General features: G+C 36.5%; 1 pseudogene; it reads right to left on the reverse strand.

The window, feature by feature from the left end:
* Positions 1 to 24,482: 24,482 nt before the first annotated feature.
* LOC103269406 lies at positions 24,483 to 25,538 on the reverse strand (annotated as a pseudogene).
* Between the last annotated feature and the right edge of the window lie 737 nt (positions 25,539 to 26,275).

Below are 26,275 nucleotides of genomic sequence, written 5' to 3' on the forward strand. Positions count from 1 at the left end.
TTTTGCTCGCTTTAGGAATACCTATAAAGGTATTTATGGGATCAATTTTAACTATTCCAAAAATTTCATTACATTTTGAGAGGGGTGGCCTACAGTTCTGAGCAGAAAGAGAGCGACCCATGTTTTATGTGGTAGATATCTCTTGCCAAGATTGTTTGATGGACATACGTAGCTATTTTGGTCCTGTTAAAAGGAAAATTAAGCTACTTGGTTTGGAATTGTCTTAAGTTTCTGAAAGACAAACATAGCCAATTAAGTTGGATTTTTAAAAAATGAGAGACAAGAAGTTTTTTTTCTTCCCTCAGAAATAAAGACATTCTAACTTTGAAATCATTACAGTTGGCAATAATTCACCCCTTTAAGCTAGTTAAGAAATGTGGGTGGGTAATGTTTAACTTCCTTAATTCTACCTTTGATTATCCTTTTACTTTACTCCACACCCATCTCTGAGGAGCAGTTTTCTGTTACTAGGTGAGGGGAAATTCCTAAATAACTTAACACACCTCACCAATACTCCCCACAGTACCTTGGAATTTCCTTCCACCCAGTGTGCAACCTCTTCAAGTTTTTCCTCACTTTCAACCAGATAATAACTTCTCCCCTTATTCTGTACCAACTCCTCAGGTATCTCATGGCTTTTATCATTACCCAGATGGTGACAAAATTCATTTTCTCAAGTCAAGGCCCATTCATATATTCATTTGTAGATTTTTCATTCAATAATTATTTAGTGAATCTCTACTATGTTAGTAAACATCCAAGTGGAAATATATGGCACATACAAATTAGGTGATTTGAAAATAATTTAGTATAAAGATGATATACAAAAGCATAGTGAATGTAGGGATCCTGGGAGGAGTCTGTGTAGAATCCTGGAGATAGTAACAACAGATTTCATCACTGCCTCTAGGCCTGACAGGGCAAGATGGGAGCAGTTAGCAGCATCTGAGAGAGACAGAGACAGAGATTGATTTACTAGACATGGACCCCGGTGTCTGGTCAAGAGATGTAGCTAGCTTACAGCATCCTGGCTGGTAAGAAGCCTGGGGAATAAATACCCTGACTTTCCTCTCCTTCTTCACTCCTGCCAATCTCTTGCCAAGTTTACTCTTCACCAAATTCATCCAGGAACAGAAACAAGGAAGTCTATTAGTACCAGTCATATAGCTCAGTTTTTCAGGGGACAGAACCTGATAGAGAGTGGACCTGGAGGGACAAACAAAAGTTACCTGGCATACCTGTTTTGTGGCAAACAATATCTATTAAGCTGTTCACCAAAGTAACCTATAGGAGTTTCAAACTCAACTGGCAGATAATTGAACCCTTTTATTCCCATAAGGCTTCTCTCTCCCCTCTATTAATAATCATGGTGCCATCATTCACTGAATCACCCGGATCAGAAACACTGGAGGCTTGTGATTCACTCTGTTTCTCTCTCTCTCTCTCTGTCTCTCTCATGCTCCTATCCTGCCACCCTTCATTATACCACCATGCACTGCCATTTTTACCCCTAAAATGTTCTCAAGTCCATGCTTTCCTCTCCATCCTTCTTACCATCAGCTTAGCCCAGGCCCTTGTATCTTTCATCTGGCTTATTGCACAAGTAACCTACTACTCTTCAATTCATCCTCCATATTGCTGCCATAATGACTTCTCTAAAATATCATTCTTTTACTTGTTTATTATGGTTCTCTCACTAGAATATAAGCTCTATCAAAGTAGGAATTTTTATCTCTTTTGCTTTCTACTTTTTTTTTTAAATATAAAAATGTTTATTAGTAGAATGTCCAGGGCTGGTACAGTATCAAAACAAGATCATCAAGGACCCTGGCTACATTTGTCTTTGCTCTGCTGTCCTTAATGTGAAACCTCTCGCCTTAGGCAAATCATGACATAACTTTTCCAAGACTGAATATACCCATTTGAAAAAGTGGTAGTAATTCTTCCTATAATTGCAGAATAGTGGTAAGGCTTACAGAATTCTTTATGAAAAATGTGTAGCATAGTGTCTTTTGAGAATAAGGTTTATTTTTAACATCGTGCCACAGCAGCACTAGTTTTCATGGTGGAGATGGAGGGGGAAGGGTATGAAGTAGGGAAGAGGGGATCTTGCCTTAATCCATGTTCTTCATTCTTAAAGTTCCCAATTCTGGCATGCTTCCAGCTGATGCTATTTTATTTTATTTATTTATTTTTCCTTCTTTTTTTATTATAAAGATGTGGGGTACAATTCAGGGTTAGGTATACAAACATTGATTATGCAAGTACCCTTGTTGATGAGGTATACCCGTCCTTCCCCTAGCAGTTTCCCTTATCTGCCAATCCCACCCCGACCCCCTCTACTTTCTACTTTGTTCTCAGCATGTACACATGGCACCAGTTGGTCACTCAAACACTGGCCAAATTTGAATATGCCGTATCACTCCTCTGCCTGAAATCTCAGTGAATCTCATTGCATCTAGAGTTGTATGATCATTATTAGTATTAGCAATTCATGTTTATTGAGCACATTGACATGTTTAATGCTTACATCAATGAAGCAGGTGCAATTACTATCATCAGTTAATATTTGAGGAGATTGAAGGTCCGTCAGAGGATTCATATGGTTGAATGAGGAAGAGCTCAAAGAAGCTAGAGGAGAGTAAAACCATAGAATGGAAGAAGCCTGGTTCTCTGATTCACTGAATGGAGGGTTGCCATCCAACCTCTTTTATTAAATGGTTATATGAGAAAGAGATAAGCTTGCATTGTGTTGAGCTTCTGATATTAGAAACTTGATTTTTAGAAGAGTTAACCTATTATGACTAGTGTAACTACTATTAAAAATGAACTTGCACTTTGGGAAGCCAGGGTGAGAGAATTGCCTGAGCCCACAGGTTTAAGACCAGTCTGGGTAACTTGGCGAGACCTCATCTCTACGATAAATAAAAAAATTAGCCAGGTGTGGTGACTTGTGCCTGTAGTTCCAGTTTCTTGGAAGGCTGAGGTGGAAGGATTATCTGAGCGCAGCAGGTTGAGACTGTGGTGGCTATGAGCGTACCACTGCACTCCAGCCTGGGCAACAGAGTTAGAGTTCGACTCAAAAAATATAAATAAATAAAAATTTAAAGTTGAACTTGCATGCCAAAAATCTATGAAGAAAATGACACATAATAAGACAGTCAACAAAATCAGCAAATGGACTCAATTCATTTTGGTTTAAATAAAAAGAATGACATGCTTAGAAATAACTCTAATGAGATTAATAGAATCTTCAAAGAGGTAAAAGAAGAAATAATATCCATATAAAGAATAAGAAATTATTAATAGAAAATTAGGAAGTTATGCAATATAGGGATATGAAAAATAACTAATTCTGAAATTCCAACACAGAACTTACAGCTATTGAAATTTCTTCAAGTCCTCATTAGATGGGTGAAATTTTTCTTTTAACAACATTCAATATAAGTCCTTGTAGGTGTGAAGATTTAACTAAAGACATGTTCTGAAATATATCTGTATATATTTATAAAATATATATACACATAAATGTATATACCCAAAGCTTAGAAACCTGTTTTATATATTGAGAAGGCTTCAACATACCATTTGTATTTCCCAAGAGTCCCATAAAAAAATTCTACAGAAAAAATATTTAACATATATTGTATAAAAGTTTTCATCAAGATATAAGTCACAGAATTCAAGTAAGCTTCAATGCTAATAAAATAAGCACCAATACATGTACTCCCAGATATTTCAAAAATAAAAAATCTCTAAAGTCAACAGAGTAAAAAAAAAAAAATTACCACAAAACTGGCAATCATTCTGATTGCAGACTTTTTATCAGTGACAAAGAACAACAGAGTAATATCTTCAATAAGCTGAGGGAAACAATGATCTCTTAAAGATAAGATACTGTGCTACACCATTATTCAAAATGAAGGGGGAAAAACATAATTTAGGCATATAAAGGCTAAGGTCCTATTAAGAAAAGTAGTAAAGAATATATGTCAGCAATAAGGAAATATTTATCTTAGGAATAAGAGAATAATAGAACAAAACATTGGGAAGACCTTTTGTGGGGGAAAAAATAGGCACAAAAGAAGTCCTGGATTACTGGAGAAATATCATAAAGTTGATAGTTCTCTCAAAATTAATCTCTAAATATATTGTTATACTGATTAATATTTGAAAGCTTTTTTTTAGAATAAAACTTGAGACTATCAAAATATTAATGTGGAAGAATAAGAACAGAGAATAGTCAAGATAATTTGAAGACTGTGATTGCACTTGTGCTACCAGCTATTAAGGCATATTTAAAAAATATATTCATTAAACAGTATGGAATAGTCCCAGGAATAGACATGTATGAGTGACAGAACAAATTAGAACACTTGGGAGCAGATCCAATAATAAATGGGAGTAACATATGTAGCACCATTTGTATTTCCTATCAGCGAAGAAAGAATGTTAGCAATATGAATATTTTTCAAATCTTTATAATGTGTATTTATCTATTATGGCATTTGCATAGAACACTTGATCTAGGAGGACCATAATAGGAAGTCTGAGGCTTGCCATGGACCAAGCTACCTTTTCTTACCATTGTTTAACAATAATGGGATATATTAATTTCTGTTTATTTCATTTCTTGATTCAGGAACACAGAAATGGGGAAGAAAATAAGGTAGGAGTGGTTAATGGGTATAAAAATCCAGTTAGCCGGACTCGGTGGCTCAGCCTGTAAGCCCGCGCCTTGGGAGGCTGAGGTGAGTGAATTACCTGAGCCCGCGGATTCGAGACCCGCCTGGGCAACTTGGTGAGACCTCATCTCTACAATAAATCAAAAATTAGCAGGGTGTGGCAGCGTGCACCTGTAGCTACTTGGAAGGTTGAGGCGGAAGGATCACTGGAGCCCAGCAGGTTGAGGCTGCGGTGGCCAGGAGTGGCTACTGCACTCCATTCCGGGCGACAGAGTGAGACTCCAACTCAAAAAAAAAAAAAAAGAAAAAAGAAAGAAAGTCCAGTTAGGTAGAATAAATAATACCTAATACCTAATACTTGGTAGAACAATAGAGTGATTCTAGCTAACAATGTATTATATATTTAAAAATAACAAGAGTGGAATTGGAATGTTCCTAAGACAAAGAAATGGCAAATGCTTGAGGTGAAGAATACCTTGATCTGATTATTACACATTGTATGACTGTATCAAACATCACATGTGCCTCACAAACATATGTCACTAGTATGTTCCCACAATAATTAAACATCAAAAAAATTAAAAATACTTAAAGAAATGGGGAAAGAAGGAAACTGGTTGAGTATCAACTAAAATCTTATTGACACGATGGGTCTAATAGGAGTACTACTTTACAGAGTGCTATGGGATTAAAATGAGTTAATGCATGATAAATGCTGGGAGGAGCTCTAGTTTAATAGATATTAGCTATTGGAATTGTTATTGTACCACATTCTCTTGCTTGTTGAACTATTTTATTGTAGGCAGAGAGGCCTGGTCAGAACGTATGGACCCAATTTACCACTTACAAATGAGCAGAATGAAATGTAAATCGCAGAGTAACCCATGTCCCTTCCTGTCACCAGCTTTATGTGTTTCAAGACTGGAGCTGGGACCACATTACCGTAATTTACCTAGACAATGAGACAAATGTCACAATTGGAGCACTGGTGTCCTTACTGTTGACAAATTTTATCCTGGTTCTGTGCTTCTGGTGACATATTTACATTAAAGTATAACTAATTATTTTCCACCCATATATGTGTTTAGATAGTCAAATACAATTTTCTTTCCCCATTCATCACCTCATTGAGCTACATACATTTTTATCCTGGATTTTGTTTGATACTGTTGAAAGTAATGTGCATTTTTCCATTTGCCGCATTATTTGATTGTGTGTTGTTAGGAATAAAGAAATAACCTTCTGAGAATCAACGGGAATTAATTTGACTCTGCTTTTCTCATTGAAGACCACAATTGTTGTGATGTGTCTATTATCTACCATCTAGATGCCTGAGAGCAGGCATGGGCTTGAGAGCTCACTTGTATTGCCTCTTGTATTTCATTGCACTTGACTTTATATATAATATTGTACTTTGTTTCCTTAGCAACATCAATACATTGTGTTTTTCAAAAGCAACATATCCAGTATTCCTTAGAGAATTATCTTTTTGGATAATATATTCTCAACATGTGAACTGATTGGAAATCTGTCACTGAATATATCCCGTTTATATATATATTTGAGTGTCTGATATGTCCATGAAACACACTACAAAGATACATAAAACATAGTCCTGAGCTTGGGTGTCACAAAAATCCAGTGAGACAAAACAGGAATATGTTCAAGATATACATTTAGCAAGCAGTAGTAAGCGATTTCATTTTCAGAAGACATTAGGCAAAGCTTCACAGAGAATTCTGTTATGACAGCCATTGTGAAGGAAAACGATCACCTAAATAGGTCAAAAAGGATAACATATTTGTCTCAGTCCATTTTTCTGCTGCTATAACAGAAGATTACAGACTATGTAATTTATTTTTAAAAAAGGAGTTCCATTGGTTCAGGATTCTGGAGGTCTAGAAATTCAAGATCATGGCACCAACATGGCTTGGCATGTGGTGAGGGCCTTGTTAGTGCTTCATAGTGTGGTGGAAGGGCAACAGAGTCCATGTGAGAGCAAGAGAGGAAACGGAGGCAGAACTTCCATGATAGTTAACCCACTCTTGTAATAATGGCATTAATATACATTCACAATGGTGATGCCCTCATGATCTAACCAACCCTTAAAGATCTTGCCATTCAATATTATTACTATAACAATTAAGTTTCAACATGAGTTTTGGCAGGGACATTCAAACCACAGCAATATTCACATTATTAAATTATACAACAATATACTGTTTCTGAAAATTAAAAGACTTTTCACATATAACTTCTCATTAACCATAAATACATAAATGTATATTTGAAATATAATTTTTAAAATATAAATGTTTTCCAGATACTTTGTATTAGTTAACTTGCTGCATAAAATATTATCCCAAACCCCAGTGACTTAAAACAACAGTAATTTGTCGCTGCTCATGTTTCTGCAAGTCCACTGGAGGTCAGCTGACATCTGATTCAGGTTGGGCTCTACTAGGGCAGCTCTACTCCAAGTGTTTCTAATCCTCCTTCTGTGACCACTGGGCTGCCCAAGCATGTCCTTCTCATGGTGATGGAAGATGTGCAAGTGGATACACTGATGACTTCTGAAACTTAGGCTCAGCGCTAGTACACTGTCATTTCCATCATCTTTCAGTGTCTCAAGCAAGTTACACAATCAATTTTCAAATCAAGATCAAAGATGTATACTCCATTCAAGATGAGTCTATGGCAAGCATGTGCATGCAGACATGGGTAAAAAAACATACAAAACAAGGCTATTAATAGAATCTACTTCAGACCTCCAGCAAAGATTTGTAGTAGCTTACAACAAAAGACATAGAAAGAGTCTATTATTAAAAGGTCAGTCTAAAAGAGACCATTTACAACAGAAACCCCAGGCCAGAGGAAACTGTTGTCATCAAGCTTGAATTCTGAGACAGTCAAGGAGAAAGATGAAATTTTAAAAAATGTCTGAGAAAGGTAAGAGTAGCAATTTGAGATGAAAACTAAATACCCATATAAACATCTAACTCACCAATATATTTACTCTGGATACATCCATTCACATACATTCCGTGTGGTTAGAAAATGGACTGTTAATGCATGACAAGTAAATTTTTAATCCAAGTCATCTTGTACATGTCCATCATTCCCCTGACCCTTTTATTGTTCTTATTTTTAAAAGGATGATTTTGATATCTGAGAAATTTTTTCCTTGCATTGAGAGTAACCTTTGTGTGTAGAGTTTTTTTAATAAGGAAAAGACCATTCCCTTTTCCTCTGGAGAGTACTCTATTTTTCAGCCAAGAGAGACCTAACAAAGATAACAAGCAGGTTTTCTTTTTTTTTATTTCACCCCTGGTGTCTGACTGGATGACAAAGAAGTCTGGTACTTTAGCCAAGTTGTCTGCCAACATTTCATGTTCTTCATTTGCTGTTGTCTAGTTGCAAGAAGAAAACAAAACAAAACAGTCTTCGTCAAATACTGGATTTTTTACTCTCCCACTTAATAAATATCTGGGTCTATCCGTTGCTTTATATCCTGTGTGAGCTGGTATGAGAACCAGTTTGGCTATTCTATACAGAAATAAACACTTAGATATGTGCCTTTGGGCTAATATCTGAAACAATGGTGCTGTCTTGTATGTGTATACCCCTTTTTACTTTCTCAAACAAGTGGCAACATGATGAGATGGAAAGGTTTGAGTTTATAACAGTCTTCAACTATATCCTAGTTACTCTGTGTGAAAATGAAACATTAGTTAATATATTTGAATCTCAGTTTTTCCACTGGTAAAAGTGATGACAATTATATCTACTTTAAAGGATGGTTGTTATGAATAACACTGAAAGTATGCATGTGTGTATGTGTATGTGTGTGTGAATCAGGGTGATAGTACATATTAGGTCTTCAATAGATATTAGATCCCTTTCCCATATGAAATGAGGACAACTATGCCTTATTCATTAACAAACACAAGCTAAGAACCTGTAACTTTTTAAAAAGAGTAAATCAAACAAATAAGAAAACTGAACCATAAAATTACAAAACTGTTTCCAGGCGTCACACAAAAGAAAGGTTCAAGACTAGAATTTATATTTCCTCTTCCTTGATCCATTGTCTAGTAGATTGTCTGGTAGATTGCATTCATTCATTTACTCATCCATTTATCTATTAACATTTGCACTCACTCTATGTTAAACACGGTCCTAGACACTGTATGTTTAAATAGGTAAAAGAGACTTACTCTCAAATAGCTTACAGTCTAGAGGGCACCAAAGAGAGAAATACAATTACATTACCTTGTAATAAAGTTTTTAATAGAGAATTTGGCAAAAGATCAAAAAGAAAAGAACTAAAAAGATTTTGAAGTAATAACTGACCATGGTCCTCGTTCTGAGAACACCTTATAAACCCTGATTCTGTTGGGACATGAGTCTTAATAAACGTCACACCTTTCAAAAAGGCTAAATCAAATAATCTTTATATGTGAAATCTGTAATGATAATTTAAGCCATCATCTATTGTTTACAAGGTGTTTAGAATAGATGGAGCATTAAACATTTTATATTTTCCGTAACTGAACTCTTTGGCAAGAGAAAAAAAACAGTACCATGACAAATCTGTAAACACTTCTCTGATTGAATTGTTCTCTCCTTTATACCATTCCCAACTCCATTCTCCCTTCAACTGACTTGTTCACTCATTCTTGATGTCTAAATTTAGGTGTTACTCATAATAAAAAATATTGATTATAAAAAAAATTTAGATGTTACCTCCTCTAGGAAAGACTTGCGGGATTTTAATTATTTATTTGACTACTTTAAGAGTGATTACATCTTAAATAATTGTAATTAAGGCCTCATGTACAGTTATTGAGCTTTCACACTATAGATTGTAAGCTACATGAATAGCATAGTGTATATGTAGTGTAATGTACAATCTACATAGCTGTGTGAAGAGCCCCTGAATTCAATCAAGCAGAGACATTTTCTCTTCAAATTCTATTAGATTCTTTTAAACACTATTTATTGAGCAATACTTTTTAAAAAATTACTGAAAATGTGCACTGCAAGAAACAAATTCACATAGTATAAGCATCTCTTTCATTCTCATCTCCTAGGTTACATTAATTCTTTCTTATTTTTACTTCTGCCTCCAAACAGTGTTAAACAGAATCTTAAAGTTTAACAGGAATTAAGGTTTAAAAATATGCACTTGAGATATCCACATTTCCATGTCGTTTACACATTCTGTTCCCTTGCTTGGAATGCACTTTCTTTCCTTGACTTTCTGGCAAACTTCATTTTATTATTCAATCTCAGTAAAGATATCTACACTCATACAAGTTTCATATCATGTCCCCATCAGACCACTCCTCTGACCTCCAGATGCACATATCCACCTTCCAAATTCTTTATGTCTCAACGAACTTTAAACTGAACATTTTCAGAAGCAAACCTGTTTCCCCTTTTTGGTGATACCCAGCTCAGCGAATACACTACTATCTATCCAACTAAACAAACCAGAAAACTAGGCACCATCCTGGACGATTCCCTCTTTCTTACCTTCACATCCTCCTTCCAAATTCTGTCAATTTTACCTTCTCACTTTCTCTTAAACCAGCTTATTTCTCTTCCCACTTTCACCATCAACAACATAGTCCAAGTTACCATTATTTCTTTCCTGGACTACTGCTATAACTTTCTGACTGATACACTGGGATCCACTATCTCTATTCTACACAGTGTAGTTCTTATTTTAGTCACTCTGTTCACTTTTCAGTTTGCTGCTACTTGTTGAAATTGTATACCATATTATTAGTCTTGGTAACAAGTTTAAATGAAAAGTGATTAGCAAGATTTTATATCTCCCCCTTTATCCAGGTAGTCTCACTTTGCTACCTCAGAAGTTTATTGAAATGTCAATCAATGTATCCATGTAAAATAAGCACTTGGATATGGTCCAGCCTAGAAAACTTCATGCAACGTGCACCTTGTGGTAAAATTGGCTAAAGCTTCATTAAACATAAGAGTAAATACTAGAAAGCAGGTTTGTAATAATAGCATTCAGTTCAGGAAACCTTTAGCCAGGGTAGCCTAAGGAGATAATTTTGGTTTTGGTCTGGTCTCAATTGCTTATTTTTTCAAATACTTCATGTCTCTTTCTGAATCTTTCCTCTATTATAGACCTAAAACAGCTTCATTCTGGGGCACTGGTTATTTGCAGTAGGATTCTCTGTACTCTTTTACAAAAATTATTAACTTTTCCCCTTGTCGTTTTTTAGGGTTTACTTCAAATATTTACGCTCTTTAAAAAAATTAATAAGGAAGATTTGCTTGTTCTCCAAATACTAACAAGTGACAGGTAGAATTACTAATTAGCAAATTGATATTTATTTCTGCTTACAGAATTTAATAGCCTTTCAGTAGTCAGTTTAACTCAGGCCCGTCATTTCTTTTTTTTCATTTAAATATTAGAATGGAGATTTTTGTCTCTCTGTCTTTAATATATATATATAATTTCTTTTATTGTAAAACAGGAGGAAACATTTTAAGACTCCTTGAGTTAGGAAGGAGAAATTGCTGGATGGGGTCCAAGATTAAAACAGATGGCTCCATTGGGGAGATGCCTTGACAACATTAAATTTCCCGTGCAGCATCATTAAACCACCTCTTTGTTGCTTTAGTTCATGGTTTTATTGTTTGACCAGTTCATGATGACAGTCTTGTGGGCTGTAGTTCTGTCTGACTATTGATTGCATACTAATTTCATTTTACTACATTCCAAAACATGATGTATATGTGCATGGAAGGGATGTTTTAAGTGACACCAAGTGGAAATTGCTAATTACATTTCTCCCTGAATCTGCCATTATTTTAAGGATTGATGTTATTTTTCCCCTCCAGCTAGCAGATTGTCATTCATTGTTCTCCTTCACTGCAATATCCTACATTTTGTGCCTCTACAAATCTTTAAAAAGTTTCAAAACCTAGTTTCTCTGTTTCAGGTAATAGGAACTTGCTAATTTGAAACTTCATAGCCTTTGGAGTTTGTTTGTATTACTTTGCTCAGAAGAGGCACTAACATCATTTAGTAACATTCATATAATTGTCTAGCGTCTTGGATGAGTCTTTGTTTCAGGAGTGTCAGTAATTTCTTTTCATTTAAATTTTTAATAATCTTACAGATGAATAATAGTTATCTTTAAAGGAGAAACCAGTCCTTCCTTCTATTGAGTCTTCAGTGTGTAGCCAAAAACCTGGGCACAGAGTTGGTGTATTATAAATATTTGTTACTTATTCTGACTTTAAGTGAAAAAATACCCATGAAATCATAACCCTAAAGCATAAAAAGTGCTGAAAGTATATAAAGTGTACAGAAGGGTTAAGAATGTCATTTTCAGAGACAGACAACCCCATGTCCAAATCCCAGTAATGCTGCTGGATAATTTTGTGACCTGGAAAGGTTAATGATATCTCTAAGTCTTTGGGTTCTCACACAAAGTGGCCTTGAAAAACAGATATAATAGTATCTATCTTGCACTGTTTTAATGAAAACTAAATTAGGTAATGCATGTCACCCTAAGCACAATACTTAGCTCAAAGTTAACACTCGAAAATGGTATATATTATGCTAATTAGCAGTAGTAATAATATTAGTATCATTAGTAGTATTAATGCCAATATTAAAAAAGTAATACCTTTTGGCATCAGATCCTAATTCTGACAGCCATTAGGGTTTTTCCCATCTGTACTGAGATATACTTGACAAATTTTTAAAATGTGTATATTTTAGGTGTACAACATGGTGTTTTCATATAAGTATACCTTGTGTAATGATTCTCATAAACTAATTAGCACATGCATCACCTCACATAGTTACTACTTTTTGTTTTTTGGGTGTATGACCCTTAAGATTTACTTTCTTAGCAAACTTCAAGAACACAATACGTTATTATTAACAATAGTTACCATGCTGTTTAATAGGTCTCTAGAACTTATTCCTCTTTTAAGCTGAGAGCTATTAGTTCTGTGACTGATGTTAGATAAAGTCCTTTGAGAAACAGATGAAAAGATGGGATTCGATTTATAAGAGGAAAATGATTATGAAGGATAAAGATGAAGAGAACAAAAGAAGGCAGGCAATACCACTAAGGCACCCATGAAGGAGAAGTGGGAAGGAAGGAAGCTGAGGTGGGAGCTGCAGTTCTGAGTGCAGTTCTAAGAAAGTCCTGGCCAGGCCAATGCAGCATCTCAAAGCAGATTCATAGGAATCCAGCACTAGGCAGGTATAGACTGACTCTGGTACCCTACTGTGCTCTGTCATTGCCTAGGGGCAGTGCAAGTGAAGTGTGACCTTGGTGTAAATGTCAAGAGAGATATGAAGGTGCAGCAGCAGCATCACCTACCTATGCGTCAGCAGCAGCTTTTCTTGAATGAAAATCTGAGCAGTGCACATCTATGCCCATCACTTGCTCTTAGGTCCATTATTCCACCTACTAAAGTATCTGTTTGACATTGGTGATATGAGGAACACAATAAAGACTACATGGGGGTAGTGTAAGATTTCACTTAGTTCAGGGGTCCCCAAACCCTGGGCCATGGAGGTAGCTGTTTGTGGCCTGTTAAAAACCGGGGCACAAAGGAGGAGGTGAGAAGTGGGTGAATGAGTGAAGCTTCATCTGTATTTGCAGTTGCTCCACATTGCTTGCATTAACGCCTGAACTCTGCTTCCTATCAGATCTGCAGCAGCATTAGATTCTCATAAGAGTGCGAACCCTATTGTGAAATGTGCATGTGAAGGATCTAGAAATAAAGTAATGTACTTGAATCATCCTGAAATCACCGCCCCCCTACGAAACTAGTCCCTGATGCCAAAAAGGTTGGAGACCGCTGACTTAGTTGATATGTCTGAAGTATCTGAAACATAGTCCAGTGTTCATTAAATGTTTGTTTATTTCCTTTCTCCCTAGTTTTATCTTCTACCTTTAGATTCTCATCCCATAATGGTAGATTCTCAATCTTTTCTGAATACTTGTAGTGTTTCAAGTTTCCATCAAATAGCTTAGTATTGAAAAATCCTCTCTTACGTCTCATCATACAATCTTGGGCAAAATGTACTGGAGTTGAATTACCCAGATAATGACTCTGGCCCTCTTATTCCTTTGTCTACACAGACACCCTCAGAAAGGGAAAAAGAAGAGAAAAAATGAAAAGCAATTCATATTTGGCATTAGGTTTTTTTTCCTTGAGGGAATAAAACTTGTGTCTCTTTGAGATTAAATACTTTCTGGGAACACTATGTTTTGGATGCTTTGTCCTATTCAAGTCATCGAGAACACATTCAAGAAGTAAAACTATTTGGATCAGAAAGATGAGCTGAGTGGGGAAGAGTGCTATCTTGAGCATATCAGCATTCTCAGAAAGAAACCCTTCTGAATTCCAGTTCACCAATAGAGCATACAAAGGGGCAGAGGTCAAAATAATTACATATTACACATAAAAGTTGAAATACAGAAAACATAAATAATGGGATTAGAGTTCTATAGAAGAATTTTTTATAAGTTATGGCTAGCAGATATATAAATACCCATAGTTTTTAAATGATTTTTATATACATTCTTTTAAAAATTGCACTTGGGAGAAACACACTTTGCTTTTGCCTCTGCCTTGATATAAGATATCACAAAGGTGTCATTAATATAAAACCCTTTCATGGAGAAGTTTCACTTTCCAAGCTCCAGACATAACCGGTTTAATTTGTTATTTTCCAAATATTGCACAAGGTTGTATAGTTGTCTTTAGGTACCTTAAGTATGAACAAAATTTTCAAAGAAAATATTATTCTCTTAAGAAAGTTTATCAGTAAAGCGTCTTTGTTTCCATGGTTGGTTTGAGCAAGGTTAATCTTGTCTATACTTGTTTATTTGGGATATTTATCCAAATTGTGTTGCGTTGAGATCTTTTTTTTTTGTGAGATAGAAGAGAGAGAACACTCAGGTGTCTGTGATGCACTGTTGAAGCTCTATGTGGTCAGATTTTCCAAGAATGAACTTCAAGACTGTCTCACTGCTTACATAAAGAAGCCAGATCATTTGGCTGCAGATTCTTTTCTAAATAGTGACACATTTAAAGTTACCAAAATATCCAGCCTGGGCAACTTGGCAAGACCTCGTCTCTACAATAAATCAAAGTAGCCGGGCGTGGTAGTACATGCCTGTAGTTCTGGCTACTTGGAAGACAGGCAGAAGGATCGCCTGAACTCTGCAGGTCCATGCTGGGGTGGCTGTGAGTGTGCTACTGCACTCCAGCCTGGGCTATGGAGTGAGACTCTGACTCAAAAAAACCAAAAAAACCCCTAAAAATACAATGCATAATATAATGAGCATCCATGTATCTCTACAGCCCAACCTTGCCATGATTGCATCACACCATTTCTAAGATGACGCTGAAAGTTAGAGCTAGAGTTGTAGTCTCCTGTGATACCCTTCTTCATTACATTTAATTCCTGTCCTCCCAAGAAGTAACCAATGTCCTGATTTTAATGAATATCATTCCCATATGTATTTTTGTCTTTCTGCTATATATGGAATACTGTATGTCTAAAAGCAATTCATGATATTTTCCAGGTTTTAAAATGTATATAAAAGCTATAGCCTATATGTTCAACTGAAATTTATTTTTGTGTGTGGTGTGAGATGAAATAAAACTTCTAATTTTTTTTACAAATGCATAATTAATAATCCCACCTCTTCTCCATGTATATAGTATAATCCTTCCTATCCCTTTTATAGATTTGTTTAGGCATTTTAAAAAATTTATTTTTGTGTCGGCTGTGATAAGTTATGTTTTTTAAGGAAATGTTCCATTTCTTCTACATTTTCAAACTCATTGACAAAAAGCTGTTCATAGGTTAGCTCTAATATTTTTTATTTTCTGTTATTTTTATAGTATGTCCACTCTTCAGACTCTTAAGGACCATGATTAACTTTGTCTTCAACTTTGTGTCATGACTAACTTCTCCAGAGACTTTTTTATTAAATTTATTTTTTATAATGAAAAACAGCTTTCTATTTGAATAATCCTCTCTAATATAACTTGGTTTATATTTCTTTAAATTCTATTTGCATACTTCTTATTTCTATCTTTGGATTCCCATTGAGTTCACATTTTTACAATTTTTTCAATGTATTGGGTATTAAGCCTGTCATTTTAGTTTTCAGACTTTTAAAATATAATACAGCAAGTTAAAGTTATAAACTTTTCTCTAATTACTGCTTTAGCCAATTTCTACTAGTTTTGACATTATTATTTGCAAAATTTATTTTCTTTGGTGGAGTGGTAAAAGGTGATGGACAGAAATAAATAAATAAGTAAAATATATTTTATAGGTGATAAGTGTTATAAAATATATGTAAGCTAAGGGGATAAGGAATGCTGGGGTAGAGATGAGGTTTTGCAATTTTAAATAAAACATTTAGCAAGTGTTCATTCACAAAATGATTTTGTGCAAAAAACTTGAGGAAAATGAATAAAAAGACCCTTGCAAATACCTGGGGAAAAAGCATACAACAAGAGGAAACTTCAATTTCAAAAGCCCTGTGGTAGAAGCATGGTTAAAATATTGGGAAATAGCAAGGAAGCAGATATGGCTAGAGTAGACTGGCCAAGGGAAAGAATAAAAGGAAAGTATTCTGAGAATTAACAGGGGATATATTATATAGGGCTATACATGCTGGTTTAAGTAATTTTACCATTAATGAGGCAGGAAACCATTGGAAGCTTTTAAGCAGAGGATTGACAGAACCTGACTTTTATTTTTTTCAGTTTCAAATGTTGAGTGCAGACACTAGGGGCAAGGACAGAATCAGGGAAGTCAGGTAAGAAGCTATGAAAATGTGCCTGGCAAATAATGGTGGTGGGTCAGATTGCAGTCACACTGGTGAGTGAAATTAGTGAAAAAAAGTAATAATTTCTCCTGTCGTCTTTCAAATATTACTCTCCTACCATTTCTGTTTATGTTGTTATCATTTTGAATTCCATCTTCCATGTCTTCTAACTTTTAAAAATGTTTATCTCTCTGTACTTGGTAATTTCTTCAGGCCTATTTTCTATTTCACTAATTATTTCTTCAGCTCATGTAAGCTACTTTTTTTGCTCTATTTTGATTTTTAATATCAAACTGAATTTTTTATTTATATATTCTTTCTTAAGTACATCTTTTTAATGATGTCTTCTTTCTCTCATATATATGGTTTATTTTTTTATGTCTTTATCCATATTATTTATATTTATTTAACAGTGTCTATCTATTATCTGAAGTTCCTGGAGGTCAGCTTCTATTGTCTATTGGTCTGTTGCCTATCTCTAATAGTTGTTTCATCATGAACTATGTAATTTTTCTTCATGAGCTACTTTTCAGTGGGAATTTAATTTGTAAAACATTTTGCAATCTTGTGTGAGGGTGTATCCTGTCAGATGAATTTGTACTTACTTCTTTCTGGAACTCTCAAAATAATAGCTGTATGTAATCTCCTTCATATTATTTCTTAGCTTAGTTTTTCAGATCATTCATATAGTATCGATTCAAGCTTCAAACTCAGTACAACAAGTCTTTGATAACAAATAATCAGCAATGATAACTTTGCTTCTGTGGTTAGGCAGACAAACAAATTTTATTCATGACTTCCTATAATAATACATAGAAACTTTTAAATCCTCTACTTTTTTTTTTTTTTTTTGCCCTTGGAAGATTCTTACTCTGTGGGTAGACTTCAGTTATGCATCTATTTATTTTGAACACTTCAGGTCTAATGTCTCATTCTTTGTCTATATAGTTACCTAAAAGTCAAAACCTTTGTTAGTCCCAGAGTCTTCTTATGAGCTTATTTAATTGCTGTTGATTTTCCTTTCTTGCCAGCTCAGGTACGCCTTTAAATGATATTTGTTGTGCTCTAAGGAGCTGCTTAATGAGATATGTTGACAGATATGGACAAAGAACTATTTGACCCTTTCTGGTTTCATATTTATTACTCATTTATTTATTCATACTGGCTTCACAACTTGGCCGAATTGACAAATTATTTCTTTGCTTCTGCTGTTTTTTTTTTTTTTCCTTTCTTCCTTCTAGATTTTTTCCCTTGCTACTCTTAACTCCATATATGACCCATACATTAAGGCCCATATTAAATGTTAATCCTTTCAGGAAGCCTTCTTTCACTTGCCAATGGACATAATATTCTCTCCCTTGATATCTTATCGGCATCTCTTCCTTAGCACCTGTTGACTTTCACCTCTATTCTGCCTTGTGCTCTTACCTTCCCCAACTCCACCCTGTCCCTAGCATTAGGCTGGAAACTTTCGACCCAGGACAAGATATATGGTTGAATCGTTTTTCGTATCTATCCCAGGGATAGCACTATGTCTTTCAAGTCTGAGAGTATTTTAAACAAAATTGGATTGAAGCAGAGTTTCAAATAGAAGCTTTAATATAAACATATATGCATGAGATTGATATATCCAGTGAACACTTAGATTAGATGTCTGTAAATCTCTTCCAATTTTAAGACCTGATAAAATATTAATAGCCTAAATGGTTAAACCTATTGTTTTTCAGGCACTTTTCTAGGTGCTTTACTTATAAAATCTCTAGCTCTCTTAACAAGTCAGCAAAACAGATGAGGTTAAAGTAGTTGCTTAAGATCAGAGATAGTAAGAAGCACAGCTGAGATTTGGATCTAGACCTATTTGGTTTCCAAAGACAACAAAAGGCAAATGTACATAAACGCTCAAGTAGAAAAACAATATGCTTTAGTTAAAATAAAGTATTGTTTATTCTATGTAGATGATCAGGAATGGTGAACTGAAGTCGATGAGGTTGGAATGATGCCACTCACTTGTTAAGGCACGATTCCAGTGTCTCCTCTTCTGGGAAGAACTGACTCCTACTGCCCCCCACCTCCCAGTGTCTTCCTGCCCGGTATCCTCAATATTCTCGTATTTACCACAATTGTTGCATTTTAATAGCTCGACTTTAAGAGTTGGTTTAAGAGATTCTCTCCCAATGAGACAAAGATTGACTTGAGAAGAGAAATTTTACTTATTTTTCACTCTGTTTTTCAAGTTATTCCTGTAAGATATTAATGTGTTTCTTTTTTTGAAGAAGAAGAAACATTATATAACCTTTATTTGAGATATAAAGTAAAAATATATGACTCTTTCTCACACTTGCAGGATTTGCAAATGCAGCTTTAAACACTATGGTATACAAACAATACCTAAAAAGTAAGAGTTGCCGGAACAATGATGCTTCATATTCTGTCTGTATCCACAGTGTTGAGGATACCTTTTGTAGATCAAGAAAAGCTGCAAAAATGTCCCAAGTTACATTTTCTTTTTAAAATTTTTAAAATTTATTTTAATTTTTATTATTTTAAAGATGTGGGATACAATTCAGGGTTAGGTATACAAATGGTCATTGTACAGGTAAAGTTTGGGCCTTACTTTGGTCACCACTTCACCTGGTTTCAGGTCAGTTACTCTTATTGATGAAGTATGCTTCTGGCTGTTTCCCACTACTGTCAATCCCTTTCTTATAGTATTATAATTGTTCAGGGTCCACTTATAATTGAGAACATGTGGTAACCAGTTCTTTGTTTCTGTGATAGATCGCTCAGTATTTAGACTCTAAGTCCATCCAAGTTGCTGCAAAGTTCATAATTTTGTCCTTCCTTATGGCTGTATGATATTCCATCATGTTTATAAACCACATTTTTTTTATCCAGTCCTCTTTTAATAGACATGTTTTTCAATGGTTCCATGGTTTTGCTATTGTGAATAATGCTGCAATAAAAATGCATGTGCAAGTATCTTTTTCATGGAGTGATTTGAGTTCCTTCAGGCATATTCTCTGAAGGGAGATTGCCCAGTTTCCCACTACTGCCAATCCCTTTCTTATAGTATTAGGATAATAGTTCAAGGTCTGCTTATGAGCGAGAACATATGGTTTTCTAAGGTTCTTATAGTTTGAGGTTTTATATTTAGGTCTTTGATTCATTTAGAGTTGACTTTTGTGTATGGTGATAGGTAGGGGTCTTGTTTTAATCTTCTGCACGTGGTCAACCAGTTTTCACGGCACTATTTACTGAATACGTTCTTCTTTCCCCAGTAGTTGTTGATGGAGGTTTTGTTGAAGATGAGTTGGTGGAGAAATTGAGGTTTGCTTCCAGATCTTTATCCTGTTCCATTGATCTATATGACTGTTCTTGTACCAATACCAGGCTGTTTTGATTATTGTAGCCTTACAATAAAGTTTTAAGTCTGGAAGTCCTGCTTTGTTTCTTTTGCTGAGGATTGTTTTGGCTATTCATGGTCATTTATGTTTCTATATGTATATCTGTGTTGCCCAGGTCTGCGAAGAATGCTGCTAGTAATTTAATGGGTATTGCATTAAATCTGTATATTGCATTATCCACCATGACAAAGTAGGCTTAATCACAGGGATGCAGGATTTGTTCAACACTGCAAGATCATAAATGTAATTAAATATATCAACAGAGGTAAAAATAGGAATCACATGATTATATCATTAGACGCTGAAAATGGTTTTGATAAAAATCTACCAGCCCTTCTTGATAAAAACCCTTGAACATGTAGGCACAGAGGAAATATACTTCAAAATAGTAAGAGTCATCTATGATAAACTCACAACCAACATATTGCTAACCAGACAAAATATTAGAAGCATTTCCTCTGAAAATCGGAACAAGACAAGGCTGCCCAATTTTATCCCTCCTGTTCAACATAGTGTTGGAAGTCCTAGCTAGAGCAATCAGACAAGAGAAGGAAACAAGGGGCATCCAAATAGTAAAAGAAAAAGTCAAGTTATTCCTCTTTGCTGACAATATGATTCTATATTTTGAAAATCCAAGAGAATTTGTCAAAAACGTTCTTGCACTGATAAAAGACTTTGACAAAATCCCAGAGCACAAAATCAGCATGCAAAAGGCAGTCACATTCTTATACACCAACAACAAGCAGGCAGAATACCAAGTAAAAAGCACAATCCCATTCACAGTAGCAACAACAACAAAAAAAATGAAATACCTTGGCATCTTCCTAACCAGAGAAGTGAAAGACCTTTATAATTAAAACTACACAACACTGCTCAAAGAAATAAAAGATGACACAAACAAATGGAAAAATATTCCATGCTCATGGATCTGAAGAATCAACATTGTTAAGTTGTCCATCCTACCCAAGTTACATTTTCAACAACACAAGTTTAGAGATGTGACAGCCTATGTTACATAACTCATTCCCTTAGTCTTTAGTTTCTACTTACTATTTTAAAGCTTACACTATAAATCAGCATTTTATATTCCTCTATCAACTCAACTAGATTTAAACCCTACTTTTCCATGAAAGAAAGGATGACGACTTTAGACAGTCAGTGTAGCAAACACATATTTTATCTCATTACTGTCTTCCTGCCCCTCCCGTCATCTTCTCATCAGTCTTAGCTGAACTGCGACAAATAAAATGGAAACACATCATATGAGTGAGATATTGCACTGTCAAAATAAATCATGAAGAAAACTGAAGAAGTATACCTCCACCAAAAAAGTGAAGTATGTTGTATGCACTCAACAATTACCCTCAAATTACACAGCCAGACTATTAGGAAAAAAAAAAACAGAATACATTTCATTTGACTTAAAATTACTAAGAAAAGTACCAGGAGTTATATCCTATTCCATTTTCAAGTTTCTTTTGATCACTGACAGGCATTAAATTCAGATGTAACAACTTGGTCTTCTGGAGAGAAAATTACACTTATCTAAAAATCTCATTCCATTACTTTAGCACTAAAGTACAAAAGTCTATAAAACCAATGTGTTCCTGCATATCATGTCTGAACTTTTAAGAGTATGGCTTTATACTGTTAGGAATTTGAGAACCACGTTGAAAGGAGGGACCCTGATAAACTTAGAATAAACTTAGTTCACATTTTGCCTCAGCATAACCATTTTTGCTTTGCTTTGAATTCAGCACAGGTTAGACATAGACAGATACATTGCCGATAGGCAGATTTTAGGAAGCTTTCAGATATTTCACTGCAGGCCAAGCTGGCAGCCTACCTCACCCCCTTGGCAAATCTCCATCAGATGCAAGACAAGGACAGAACAACCTTTCAACTCATGATTTAGCATAATAATCTCTAAGAAACTTTCAGTTTCCTTGTCAAAAAGCAGAAGGTCAAAGATCAACCTTTAGCTGGCCAAAGCCATAGAAATGATAATAAGACCAACATTTTGCTACAAAAGTTTATGGATTGGAAATGTCTGACAAGTATCTTGCAGGAAAAGTCCCTTTCCTTGTTTCCTCCCATCTAGCCCACCACCAAGGTATCAATCATGTGACTAACACACTCGTCAGCCTGCTACTCGTTGGTCACCTGACATCTTACCTGCCCCTTTGTGATGATGTGGAGCAGACCATCACACAATCACCTTAGTGAACTTCCTCCATTAAAGGGAAGGATTAAAAGGACTTAACCTTGAGTTGTCAGTGACCACAACCTTGCTTCACAATGGTGTGGCCATGTGCTCTTTGAGCTATGGCCAGGCCATGTTTCCTGGGTTAGACTCCTCTCCCCTGCCTTGGGGAGGTGAATCTCCTCTTTCCCTCTCTTTCTAATTTAGGTTTTCAAATACACTATGTTTTTGAATCTAACTTCTGTACAATTATTTGCATCTTTCATGCGGCATCAGATTGTACACCAGACACCCCCGCCCCCCGCAGGCCTGACCTAACAATCTGGAGGCCCCCACTAGGTGTGTGACCTAACACACCTTACGGGAGACAGGAAGCAAATCCAGTATTTGTGTACACATGTAATCCCAAGCATGTATGGGGTCTGCTAGGTCCTTCTGGGGAAGCAGGAGCTGTCATGCATGTGAGTGGCAGCATCAATAGTATCTACATACTGTCCAGATACAACCTTTGATGATGCATATATTTGATAAAAAATGAGAAAACAGATTCATTGCAGAGTATATGTTCCATTTTTATAGCATGAGAACAGTACAATCAACTTTATTCTGCGGTAACTCACATCAATTATTAAGAATTTCTGTGATGTGCACAGATGGCACATTCGGTCTTATTGTCCACATGACTCAAATATAATCTCTGCCCAAGTTCCATCTCTTTGGCTTTGATAGTTAATATTCAATAAATGGTGCTGGAAAAACTGGCTGACCACATGCAGAAGATTAAAACAAGACCCCTACCTATCCTCATACACAAAAATCAACTCTAACTGTATCAAAGAGCTAAATGTAAAACCTTAAACTATAAGAAACTTCGAAAATTCAGGACACACTCTTATAGAAATTGGAACTGGCAACCAATTCTTGATCAAAACCCCAAGTGCCCATACCATAAGAGTTAAGATAGATAAGTGGGACCTCATCAAACTGACAAGTTTCTGCAAAGCCAAAGAAACCATCAAGAGAGCAGGGAGACAGCTCACAGAATGGAAAAAAAATATTTGCCAACTGTATATCTGACAAAGGCCTAACATCTATGATCTACAAGGAACTCAAATGTGCCCAGAAGAAAAAAACAATCAGCCCCACTACAAAGTGGGCAAAAGATATGAATAGACACTTCTCAAAAGAAGACATACAAGTAGCCAAGAGATACATGAAAAAATGCTCAGCCTCATTAATCATCAAAGAAATGCAAATTAAAACCACACTGAGATATTACCTAACTCCAGTCAGGATGGCCATCATCAATAACTCAAAAAACAACAGATACTGCAGAGGATGCCATTTCTACACTGTTGGTGGGAGTGTAAACTAGTACAACCTCTGTGAAAAACAGTGTGGTGATTTCTAAAAGATCTAAAAATCGACCTTCCATACGACCCCACAATCCCTCTGCTAGGAATATACCTGGAGGAACACAAGTCACACTATGAAAAAGATACTTACACATGCATGTTTATTTATTTATTTTTTTGAGTTGGAGCCTCACTTTGTTGCCCAGACTGGAGTGCAGTGGTCGCTCCTGGCCACCGCAGCCTCCACCTGCTGGGCTCTGGTGATCCTTCTGCCTCAGCCTTCCAAGTAGCCGGAATTACTGTCATGCGCTACCATGCCCGGCTGGTTTTTTGATTTATTGTAGAGATGAGGTCTCGCTGCCCAGGCGGATCTCGAACCCGCGGGCTCAGGCAATCCACTCACCTCAGCCTCCCAAAGGCGTGGGATTACAGGCTGAGCCACCGAGCCCGGCTCACATGCATGTTTATTGCAGCATTATTCACAAAAGCAAAAACATGGAACCAACCCTGCTGCCCATTGAAAAAGGATTTGATAAGAAAATGTGGTACATATACATGAAATATTACATAGCGATAAAGAAGGACTTCGCAGTCACTTGATGGACTTAGAGTCTACAATACTGAATGATCTATTACAGAAACAAAGAACTGAGTACCACATGTTCTCACTCATAAGCAGACCTTGAACAATTGTCATAATACTATAAGAAAGGGATTGGCAGTAGTGGGAAACTGCCAGAGGAAGGCGGGGTGGGGAACACACCTCATCAACAAGGGTACCTGCATAGTGAACATTTGTATACCTAGCCCTGAATTGTACCCCATCTTTACAAAAACATTTTTTTTTAAATGCAAGCATTGCTCACTCTTCACCTTATCTTACACTTTCTGGGCAGGTTCTACCCAAAAGGAAAAGATGAGGCTAACAACTCAAAGTGAGCAAGTGTGTACCACCAGGGACCAAGAACCGTGTCCTAGAGCAGGAGGTAGCACTTGGAGAGGGCATGGTCAGTGGACATTATGCTGCGTGATGAAACTGGGGTTGTTTCTGTTCCTCCAACTGAAAGACAGGATGCTGAGTTCAGGGAGTCCTCTCCCGTGGAGCACCTTGCAGGCACTGTGAGTATGGCTGCTGAGGACCAGGCGTGGCCGGAGCCACCACAGCAGTTTTTGTGAAGCCTTGCTAGAAAGCACATCATATTTCTCCTCAAATGGGATTTTCCTTTCCTCGGAAGGAGCAGTATCATCTTCAGAACAATTAGCATCACTTCTCCAATAGAGCAGAAAATTCAGCAGGAGGACAGGGATGGACGTGGGTAGCAGCTGCCTGCGTCGGCACTGGTTGGAACCATGTTTCTGTTGGGAGCAATTCAGCCTGTGGGAAATTTCAATGAGTTTAGCTTCTGCTTCAGAACAGATGCCACAGCCATCCCCTTCCAGCATGATGCTATTGACCATCACAAAGTTAATGCTTTTCCAAGAAAGCAGCCTTTCAGAGTTGAAAACTTCCCCAAATTGTTTTACTTTGTATGTGCTCATCGCATAGTGGAAGCCAATGCCATGGTTGCCAGCGACTACCTTCCGCTGCATGTGACTTGGGTGTCTGAAGATTTTCTGAAACCATGCCACATCATCCACCCAGGTCTGGGCAGAGCTTCACTTCCCTTCATCCAAGACATCTCACAGAATGAAGAGACTTCTGACTGCAGCAGCCACAGTGCCCTGTGAAAGACTCTCTCCATTTGCCATTTCCTTCATAATTTGTCTAGCCAGTGGCCTCAGACTCCCCCAAGCAGGTGTATCAGCCAGAAACATGGCTTTCAGCACAAGCGCAAGTGTGGCTCATTCACCATCGTAGGCTGAAGTTTTCACCTCAAGTCCATTACACCAAAAGAGCACTAAGTAATAGATTAAAAATTCACAAAATAGAAGCACAGCAAAGACGACAGCTATGAGTCTTTACAGCAAGAACACCTCCTCTTCAATCAACAAAAATACTGCCTTCTAAACCCTGGTCTGATCATAGCCATTTCCCCAGCCCAGAAGTTGCCAGCAACCAGGAGTCCAATTCATCAAGAGTTCACCATGAGAAAACTGCAGAATGCTGGATAGCAAATAGAGTATTCGCATCTCAGCTGTGTATTCTTGGCTGCAGTGGGCTCTACTCTGTGCCATCAAGGTGCTCTGTTGATTCTTCTATCCACTGGAGTCATTAGACTGTCGTGTCATGGAACCCTGGGAAGTCGCTGCAGAAGGCAGAGAGAGGAGAGTGGTATCTGGGGACATCAGAAAGAGATGCATGCTCCCAGGATGGCTCACAGACTGGGGCGCAGCAGCAGCCAACACCAGATATTAATGTGTTTCTATCAACATTTTTACATACCGTATCCTACTCTTAGAAATTCATAGTGCAAATTAGTAGATAAAGGTTCTAAGAAGTCCTTCAGAAAAGAGAGATTTGTTTCGCCTTATCTCAAATAGCATTTCCCCATCCTACTTGACCATGGCACTCTTTTGTATATCCAATGTTCCAGAAAACAAGCCTTAGAAAACGGACTTATTACAAATTTTATAACATAAAAAGAATTTTCCTTGTATCGATTGCTAAAAGAAAGTATGCTGCATAGCAAGAGGTTGAAAGAGTTGTTAAGAAAACTGCTCTCTTGGCAAGGAAATATACTTGGCATTTCTGTCTTTAAGATAAGCACATTTGCTCTAGGTTGTGTGTGTGTGTGTGTGTGTGTGTGTGTGTGTGTGTGTGTGTGTG

This window comes from Carlito syrichta, unplaced genomic scaffold (genome assembly GCF_000164805.1).
Source record: "Carlito syrichta isolate Samal-C Ts95f unplaced genomic scaffold, Tarsius_syrichta-2.0.1 Scaffold309214, whole genome shotgun sequence".
Taxonomy (NCBI): Eukaryota; Metazoa; Chordata; class Mammalia; order Primates; family Tarsiidae; genus Carlito; species Carlito syrichta.